General features: G+C 35.2%; 1 protein-coding gene and 1 non-coding gene across 5 annotated transcripts in view; both read right to left on the reverse strand.

The window, feature by feature from the left end:
• LOC134742211 (uncharacterized) overlaps positions 1–10,674 on the reverse strand; it is a 547,188-nt gene that overhangs the window by 477,556 nt on the left and 58,958 nt on the right. The window lies entirely within an intron of this gene.
• On the reverse strand, positions 9,808–9,879 carry Trnad-guc (transfer RNA aspartic acid (anticodon GUC)). Its single transcript has one exon. It is a non-coding gene; the product is annotated as a tRNA-Asp (tRNA).

A 10,674-nucleotide genomic window follows, 5' to 3' on the forward strand; every position in this document is an offset into this window, starting at 1 on the left:
GCTGCGTTTATCGCATAAAATAACCCGCCGCCACCGCTTTCACCTAGCATTTATTGGGTCCTTTCACGCTTCACGTCCTTGGCTTTTAAAAGGACAATGGGACTTAGTAGGATACTAACCTCAAATCAAAACTAATTAGTGCCCCAACCAAAACTATGTTCGCGAAGCACTTATGGGATATCTTCGGTCTTGCAAATCGTTTAAATGGTTTTTTTTAACAACCTACTATGTTGAACATGAACTAAGAAAACATGATCATGTTTGCTTTTTTAGTCAATCCGTCATATCATACCGCACCAGGCAACCAGGCATCAATCCATAACCAAAATTTCACCAAACAATAAAAAAGCGTTACAAGTTTCAAATGAAATTAACAAGCCAGAGTTAACTTACTAAACCATTCAAAAACTCCGAATGACTCATTTCCACAGTTCTATTTTTTGCACCACAATTTCCGCACGAAATCCAATTTTAAATATCTATAAGAGGACGAGTTACCGGCTCACTTTACGTACCTATAGTAGATTTTATCTCGTTGCAATAAGGGTTATTGTTGGTAAGTTAACTGTAACAACGACAAAGCCCATTGCGATAAAGCCATGCGGATCGCGGAGTTAACTCTGCACTGGTGGTGTGCGGATTTGTTTGATAACTTTTTAATTTATACCACATCGGTGGCAAACAAGCACACGGCCCTTATGGTAAGCGCTCACCGTATCCTATGGACGCCTGCAACTTCAGGGGTGTTACATGATCATTGCCGAACCTTTGAAACCTGTGCACTCCTATTATAAAGAACCCCAGATATTATGATCTGTTAATACTCTAAAGACAGTAATAAAATAGTGGTTTATGTGACTGCTACATAATGAAGGGCATTAAAATAAAATACGAGTGTGGGTTTATGAAGCGAGCAGAGCGAGCTGCAAGCGGTTTTTAAACGCATCATAGAGGATTTATGATATGTGTGTAGATAAGCCTACATTAAAGTCACATCCCACCATCGTTTCAGTGAGATACTAGGTTTTTGAAAATTTGAAAACATGTTTTGTTTCGCAACTGACAAACTCGACATGTAGGCGTTACGAAAAGGGACCATCTTATATGTAAATGTTGTAAATTATGCTTCTATTGCACAACAAAGTGTCATTGATATCTCATGCATAATGTTAATTCGAATCATCGTGTCACGCAGATAAAAAAGTTTCTAACAACGTGTAATTGATGACATTATAACGAGTTCTGTTTTATCTACTGTAACAGTCCTACGGGTATATTAGGTATAGGTAGGTACATGCTTTCTTCTCGTTTACGATTAAAATGGTTAAATAAGTAACTAAGCTTTGACAGCTCTTGACCTCGCGAACGCTCATGGTTCAGCTATTTTGAGCCAAAATCTGAATCGTTAAAATAAACATATAATTAACGACCCTGCTTACAAAACTTCAAGAGAATCGGTCGAGAAATGCGAACCGTGGTAGAGAATATATATACAAAATAATAAATATAAGAAAGCAATAGGTATACAAAAGCATTTTTGACTAAGCTGAAACGGTGACCTCCGCTTCGTTCGTTCAATAAATAAACAAACTTTATGATTACAATAAAAACATATACGTTTTTCTTTGTTTAGCACAACGTAACTAAATTATTAGCGCACGTAAATATTAGCTATCAACCTGCCAAAATCTAAGCATACAACTGTTGCAAACATTACATTCTCAATTACATTAAAAAATCTACTGCAGTGCATCTGTATATTCTGAATCAAGCTGTTATGAACTCTCTTCCCTTATCCTAAGTAATTCGACAAGCGCGTAATTTTCTTTGTTTTTGCTTGACTTGAACACTGTTTGTTTGGCCTACTCTTCATGATAGCTAGTCATACATTCTAATTTTTAAACCTCGTATAACGCTTAATAGCAAAATGCCAAAATGGACTGTATTGTATGTAGCATAGAATTTAAATTCTAAAATCGTCGCGGACGAAGACGTGATGGTGATAAAATAATGCAAGTGCAGTCAATATTTGAGCTGTATTGGTGGCATTACTGTGTCTCTAGAATGTACCACTTCACAGTAATGAGTGTACTTTGTGAGAGGTGTGATGTTTGGTCAAGTAGGTTGTACAGTCAAAAGGAATTCTGGGCCACTGAATCTATTTAATAACAATTATACGGTTTCAATATTAACTGTCATCATAATTGACAGTTATTCAGACAAAAGTGGACGGCCGCGCGAGAACGCTTTTCATACAATCGTACTCCCCATTTTCTTCTCTGGATAATATGAGAAAATATGTTTACACTTCAAATATATTATGTATTTTAATAATGTCAATATCCAGAGAAGAATGGGAGCTACATGTGTATGGAGAAACGTTCGTCCACTATCGTCTAAACAGACACGTGCCCAAATGCCTCTAGATTAGGCTATAGATATATTTGTACTGTAATTTGTGTCAAGACAAACATTTTAATAATACTTACCTACGATGACACGATCATTATATTATGATCAACATGATTGTGCGCAGTTATAAAACATAGTATGTACCTGAAACAACCAAGAATTTGTTTTATTATTACTTAATTTTAAGCTATTACACAAAAACAGTTTACAATAATGAAACTTACATATAAAAGAAGTACAACGAAAATAAAAAGATGTCAATCTTAAACTTAATAGGGATACCGATTAATATTAAAACGATTAAATTAAACATATATAATAGATATACATATTGTGACAATAACTGTGACTGTTATTCATTTAGATTAATTTAAAATATCAGCATCATATGCTGCATTTAAGTAAGGTAATCTACAAGTATGCCATTGCCAATTAATAAAGTCTACGAAAAATAAAATAATCGAAACACTTGATTTTCGCAAATGTAAACTTTCTAAATAAACTAAAAACAAATCGAAGCGGAACAGAATTCGCCAGTTCGTGAAACTATTAAACTTTCTAATCCGATCGAATCCGCAAATCTGGCACGGAATTGCAGTTCAATTGTGCGAAAAAAGCGAGTTGAAAATAGTTTAAGGAAAAAATCGAGTCCAGCTCTAATCACGTTAATATAACCTTTATAAATAAACTAAAAAAAAGGTTTGTAACTAGCATTAACGAATTTTAGGTAGATAAAAGGCATATGTAGTCCAAATGACGCACAGTTTCCTCTCCGGGATCATATGGCTATATATGGGTCATATGGCAGTAACAATCGTAAAAAACTAGTACCTACTGTGTCAATTGGCTAGATCGCAAGTTTTTTGAATGGTATCAGTCGATCCGGTTTGGCACGATCACCAAGCCGTCTTAAAATATAGAAAACGAGAAAATTGCTATATCAATGGTCAAATTAAAATTTTCACCGGCAACCGAATTTCAATACCTAGTACTTAATTATGCAACAACATTCATTTTGTATAAATAAACATAACTAAAAGAGCAAAGAAATTAGGTCGTTAAGACTAATTTTAAATTCTCAGAGATAATAATGAAGGCGACGCGACGCTTACAATTGATAACATACGAAACATGCACTTGACCCACAGGTCAATGATATCAAGATTAATTAATAAAAACTTGATAAACTATCAAATTAGCCCCATTAATAAATCAAAGTTATGATGCTTGTGTGTTATTGTTTCGTCGGTATTGAAGTTTACGGCTCCTTGAAACTTGTTCATATAAATAATCCGTGACAAATATAAAATAGTGAGAGTGTCATTATCCGGGATTTCGTCCCTATAGGGGGCCACTGACTATCAGTCCGCCTGACGATATCGGCCTGTCAGTTAGAACAAAAATTGGACACTGAACCGATCTAGATGTGTTATGGAGATAGATTGAGGCCCGGGGAAGGACTGATTATTCATAAAAACTATCCCGTTTGTATGAATCATTATCACCATAACTCCGTCATTGCGGGCAGAAGAAGCTAGTATACATATTTAAATGGATAAAATTTTCCAACGGGCCTAATGTCCTTTAAAAAGTCACCTGGGACATTACATGAAATATGTGGTATTTTCTATAAAAAGGGACCTCATTGTCAATGGCGTTTACGCCATTATTATCGATGCTCCGATATAAATACAATGCCGCGCGACGCTGTGCGGCGTAAGCGCCATCGACAATAAGGTTCCTTTTCATAGAAAATGCCCCATATTGAGTTGGAAACTTATGTTTGTTTAGTAAATTTGTCCACTAGCAAATTAACTTTTGTTAGTTATTGTCATTTGTCATTGTCCTGGTCCTGGAGTAATTCCTGAGGGATTAGGTATAATAAAAACCGGCCAAGTGCGAGTCGGACTCGCGCACCAAGGGTTCCGTAGCATTACGCAAAAAACGGCAAAAATCACGTTTGTTGTACGGGAGACCCACTTAAATATTTATTTTATTCTGTTTTTATTATTTGTTGTTATAGCGAGAACAGAAATACATCATCTGTGAAAAATTTCAACTGTCTAACTATCACGATTCATGAGATACAGCCTGGTGACAAACATACGGACAGCGGAGTCTTAGTAATAGGATCCCGTTTTTACCCTTTGGATACGGAACTCTATAGACTAAAATACAGCTTTTTATAATTTACATTTCACGCAAATAACAGTTTAGCATACTGTCTTTTGGATTAAGTTCAGCACCAAAGCAATAATTACAGTTGCTTAAAAAAAAAATACCGGACAAATTGCTGCTTACCAACTTAACATATTTTTGCCCATCTTATATAGTTAGGTAAACACCTCACAAAACTTCAAACACAAAATCGTTATATATACTTTAGATTTTTACATGAAAACCTAACTGCTGACTAAACCTCATATCTTATCTTTATCTTATCTTATCTTAAACCTAATGCCAGCCAGGCCAGCCAATATTAACCTAGCAATTACTACCATTTTCAAATGTCCCTTTAGCATATCATATTTATTTGACACGTAGACAAAAAAACTCGCAACGAATGCGTCCTTAGCGTGCAAAGGGTTTCAAATCTGGTTTTCAAAACCTAAATAATTACTTTTTGTCAGTTTCAATGTCCGGCACATTTATTAATATTATTAACCAACGAGAGGTCATCATAATTTGACATTTTAACCTCAAACAACTTGAAAAATAAGCAAAAAACTGACAATGCAGGCAATCAGCGTCCCATATATGTTAAGATTTGCATTGTCATATTTTTTGCTGACATTTGTATTGCATTTTTGGGCATGTGTATTAAAATAACTTTAGCTGATCATAAGTACACCTTATCTCTTTGTAATAAACTCCAAAATTGGTCAGTTCATTGTGTCGAAGGTACTGGTGTCTATGATTAATCTGTCCGAGTCTAACACACGACGTCTAGCATGTTCCGTGACACGACTTTGAGCTTTATTTTAAGTCAAAATTATTATTAGATTTGATTAATTTAAGTAGTTGTATTTACCAATGAGATTTAAATCTCAGAGATATGCAGTACTGAATACAGGAATATGAATTAATACTTAGATGCAAAGATGCAATTAGTAAGAAGTTTCCAAGTGGGCAAACTGATGAAACATAATTGAACAGTGAACACAATGTTACTAAGGCCAGGATTACACTTGTAAGTTTTACTTACGTAAGTAGGGACACAGCTATACTACAGAATGAGGTATGAATATCGTTATCTCATTCTAGCAAATAGCTTTGTCCCTACTTACGTAAGTAAAACTTACAAGTGTAATCCTGGCCTAAAGCTACTTTTGTTGCTGTCGGTACTTTTTTTTTTTTTTTTTCATTATGATTGATGTAGGCGTCAAGACCGCTAAGCTTAAGTGGGACTGGGCGGGACATGTCTGTCGCATGCACCCGGAAAGGTGGGCCAAAATGGTTACTGAGTTCAGGCAGACCAAAAAGGAGATGGCGGGACGACTTGGGACGCATTCTACCCCAAATGGTGGGAAAATGCCGATGACAGGGTCGAGTGGAGAAAACGAGGGGAGGCCTTTGCCCAGCAGTGAGACACCAAAGTAGGCTAATAAAAAAAAAAATGATTGATTTAGTAGGCAGGTAGGTTGTAGGTAAGTACCGTATTTTACAAATCATTCAATGCGTCTATGTCATTATAGATATATGGCAATTCTTGAATACTATTATTGAAACAAAATAATTGCATACAATTATTGCCGATTCTTGTGCAAGGAACTTGCATAGTCTAAATGTGCAAAGCATTAGGATTTGATGCATGGTGTGCCAAATTATCAAAAAAGTGCCAAAATAAAAGTTCAAGTTCGGCAAACACAATTTGTTGTCTAGCAAGTATCTACCCACATCATGTACCTAGTTATGAAAGTAAATGGATTCCTCATAAAATGATCTGTTTATATACAGACACATGGAATGTCATGTTTGCTAATTCAATTTTAGTACCTAATTAATGGGTACTTCACGTCCGATTAGTCAGAGATATATCATGCTAATGTGTTGTGTGATTTGGCAGACATAAAATATATTTTATTTATAGATAGACAAGTTGTTATTAATGTTACATGTGTGTTAGGGTGCTTCTTATTTCGTCGTAGTTATATTTTTCTACGGGGCATAATAAGCGGGTGCACAGCCTCTCACGTGGTGCTGGAGTGCAGCGGAGTGACCCCATAGAGGGCAAAACATCTCGGATCCCCGAGAGACCTCCCCGAGGTCCTACTCAACATCAAAGGTTTGATAGGTTTCCTCGAGGAGCTGGGCTGGCAGGACTAGCCCACCCCCATGTCACGCAAAATAGGCGCCAGTCGTCGAGTTGCGGAAAATCGCCCGAACTACAATACAATACAATACAAGCGGGTGCTTATTGTAATTTACCACTAAAAACCCAATGTAATTTTTTACCGACGAAACAACGGAGGAGGTTCTCAATTCTCATGTGACCACGCATAACTTTTTACAGAGGAGTCCGATTTTTATAATTCTTTTTTTCCAGAATTTTTAAATACATTTTAGTAGTGACTAAAACAAGTGAGTCTAAACCGTTATATTATTTAATGTTACATTTTAGCAGTCGCTACCGCACAAAAAAATTGGATCCTCCATACAAATTTTTTTTTTTCTATTTCGATTTTCGTTGTAGGTTATTAATATTTTAGGGGTTCTAAGTGTAAGTATTGATTTAGAGGTGCGACAGCGTGCGACTTTCCGTTCCTATAAAGTATAAACACAATTAAAAAAAAATAGCATTGTCTATGTTAAATTGTACATTAGTACACTTTGAATCGTTGTCGTTCCACAATGAAAATGAAAGAAAATTACTTGTATGGAGGGTATTTTTTTAGCATATTTGGTCAGTCAATTTTGCACCAACTTGGCAGCAATAATATGTGTCAGCACCATATGTGGCATCAAATTTTCATATGAATGTTCAGTCCGCTAAGCGGCTTCGTTAAGTCTCCAATGTCTCCATAATACAAGTATGCAGTAACTACATACTTCTACAAAAAAACTAATATCAACATAAAGGTCACTATGCATAATATCTGCAAAATGCATAATTGTGCCATTCTCAATCAAAAGGGTACTTATTGTCGGTTGTCAATAAGGCGCTATTTCCATATAGCTTCAATTGAAAATCAACCGTATTAACAAGCGACAATTTGGTACCTTTTGGTTGAAAATGTCACAATTTAACCTCAACAAAAATCCACGGTCGATCCATAAACTCGTTTAAGTGGCACTGGACAAATAACATAAACATAAACACGGCGAAACGGAACGTAAATTAAAAAGTTGTAAAACGCCACGTGGATCGGCCGAGATGGCGCGTGCCCATTCGAATACGACTTTTTATTGGACTTTCAGGGCTTTTTCTAATGAGTTTGTAAAATTTGGTCAAAAGGGCAATGCTTTTTTTGTTCTTTTGATTTTTTTTATAAGGGATCATCATATTATGTGGACAAAAACTCTGTATAGATCTGTGAACTCGTTTAAGCGGCACGAAACTAATACAATGAGAAACGAAAACGAAACGTAAACTAAAAAGTAAAAGGCGCGGCATGTGTATCGATCGACCGAGATGGATGCCCATACGTAAAAGATTTGGTATTTGCAGAATTTTCTGGATTTAATAATTAGGTTTGAAATTAGTCAAGTCTATTATGAGATTCAAACAAAAGACTTTTCATTTTGGGCTCTCTAAAGTAATCCTAATTTTAATTTTTGGGAAAATATTTGAGAAAACTGCCGCAATCGCATCAAAAGAGACGCATTTTATGGACCAAGTTTATATTTGTTGATTGGTATAACAGTAATTAGGATTTTCCACGGATTAAAATTATCAAACCATAGATTCCGACGAAATGAGAAATCCGCCCTTTAGAACTTGACGTCTTCTGCGAATCTCCGATGTCTGTACCCCTAGCATAGACAGACAGATAAGAGAAAGAATATTCATATAAAATTTTGGCAGCATAGGATTTTTTCTCTTTCACTCTTATACATTTCGGTATTTCGCCATCGCCTCCTACCTATGATGCCACCCGGTCGGTGATAAGGACAAAGCATGGCACTATTTTCTCTTTCCTCTTATAGGAATCGCAATAAGATTATCTTTCTCTATCAAAGAGTGTCAGGCCCTTGATTAAAACCTAAACAACAGTGACATCATATTGCAACTGCAGTATGGAAGCTTGACAAAGAACAATGACGAACGGAAGCTAGCGATAAGTGACCATGCATAGACCTTGACACGTTGGAATAAAGTTTATGAAAAGTCAATGAATTGTGTCGACGTACTATAGGAACACTCTTAGCCATAGGTGAATCTTATGGCTTATACAATAAGGTTTAATTATAATCAAGATACGTACTGACTTGTTTATCACTTGTTTCCGTTTGTTCTATAAAATAGGTGAGAGGTATACATATCAAATTCCGAAGACAAACAGCAATTGAAGTGTACAAGGAAAGAACATGTCTAGTCACTTTTTTTCGGAAAATGAGATTTGTATTTTAAAATGTAGAGCTCTTTTTGTACTATTAGTTATATCTTTTGCTACCACTGTATAATATATGTAACACAACCTTTTTTGGAATTACCATACATTTTGACATGGTTCCAAATTTTAAAACCGCGATTACTCAAAATGTTACTAAAATGACTAGACATGTTCTTTCCGTGTACCCTTCAATTAATTAAAGCTATTGGGACGAATGAGTTGGTATTGTGTACATTCTGTAAAATGGAACGTGGAATATGTGGAAATGGTTTGTTAAGGGAATAGTTTTTGCCGCTTTATGGTGTATATTCCTTTATTAAATATTTTTCAGTTGGTCTAATCAGATTAAGGGCCAATTGCACCAACCACACTTGACAGACTGATTAACACCACTACAATAACACTACAGTAAAAGCGAACGCTTTAACGGCGACACGAGATGATTTGGTTGGTGCAATCGACCCGAAGTAAATAAGTGATGCGCGAAGTTGATAAATTTGACAGAAGATTTTTGTATTGTCTTAGTATTTTAAGATATAATTTAGATAGGTACTTAACTTATTTGTTTATTTTTACCGCTTCCAAAGACGTATCGTAAGTTTACCAACAACGGGAACGCACGGCCATCATCCTAAAATACCCTGCACATTTCACAAGCTGATTTACAGACTATAAACAACAACTTCACAGAGCCAGAGCTGCCCGTGTCCGCGTATTGCGCAAGTCTTACTAATACTTGAATATATAACTGTAAAAAAACATTGATATATCTAAATTTAAAAAAAAATCTAAATCACGAATTGTGGCAGCGTGTAGAAAAAATAAAAAAAATGCAAAAGAGCTCTCCGGCGGGGAATCGAACCCCGGTCTCCCGCGTGACAGGCGGGGATACTTACCACTATACTACCGAAGACTTAAACATGAGGTTGAAATTATCGACGATATGCTAACAACATAAACGCCAACTTATTTGTCCATTTTGTCATTCTTAAATTTTTACTCAAATTTGTGAACGATCAAGTTTGTTAACCTGTTATATTATCTAAATTATCTTATTACAAATAAGATAAGATAAACATACAATTGTATTATCTGGGTGAATCAACTTTTAAATATCCACATGATGAATTTATGGACTTATTTTTTTTTCTTATATTCCATATTTCATTATTTTGTTTAAAAGATAATTTTCTATAATTTATAATTATGTATAGAGCAGAGCACTTTTTTTGCGAATTTAGTGAATTTTACTAAAAAAAGTTCACCAGCCTAAATCTGCTGTCCCCTGGACAACTATTTAAAATTATTTTTTTAACAAACCAGACATCAATTATTGTGAAAACAGTTATTTTACATACATTGATTAAACAATATAGTTTCATGTTTTATCTATAAATATGCCAATATCGCCCTGAATTTCACAATATTTCCCCTTATCATGTCCCCAGGACAACTGTGACTTCACAGGATCGGAACTTTTTAATTAAAACGCTATATAGTAATAGTAATGTAACAAAATTCCTCCTGCTACTTGGTTTTGTATTGTGCTATTGTATTTTTAAAACAATATGAATAATTCTGGATGTTAAAACGAAAAAAATAACAATAAGTGATTTTCAATTCAGGGACAACGTAGTTGTCCCAAGGACATATCTGGTTGTCCAAAGGACATTTTAGAGCCTACAATCTTCAGGAAGGTACTAAATAA

This window comes from Cydia strobilella, chromosome 6 (genome assembly GCF_947568885.1).
Source record: "Cydia strobilella chromosome 6, ilCydStro3.1, whole genome shotgun sequence".
NCBI lineage: Eukaryota > Metazoa > Arthropoda > Insecta > Lepidoptera > Tortricidae > Cydia > Cydia strobilella.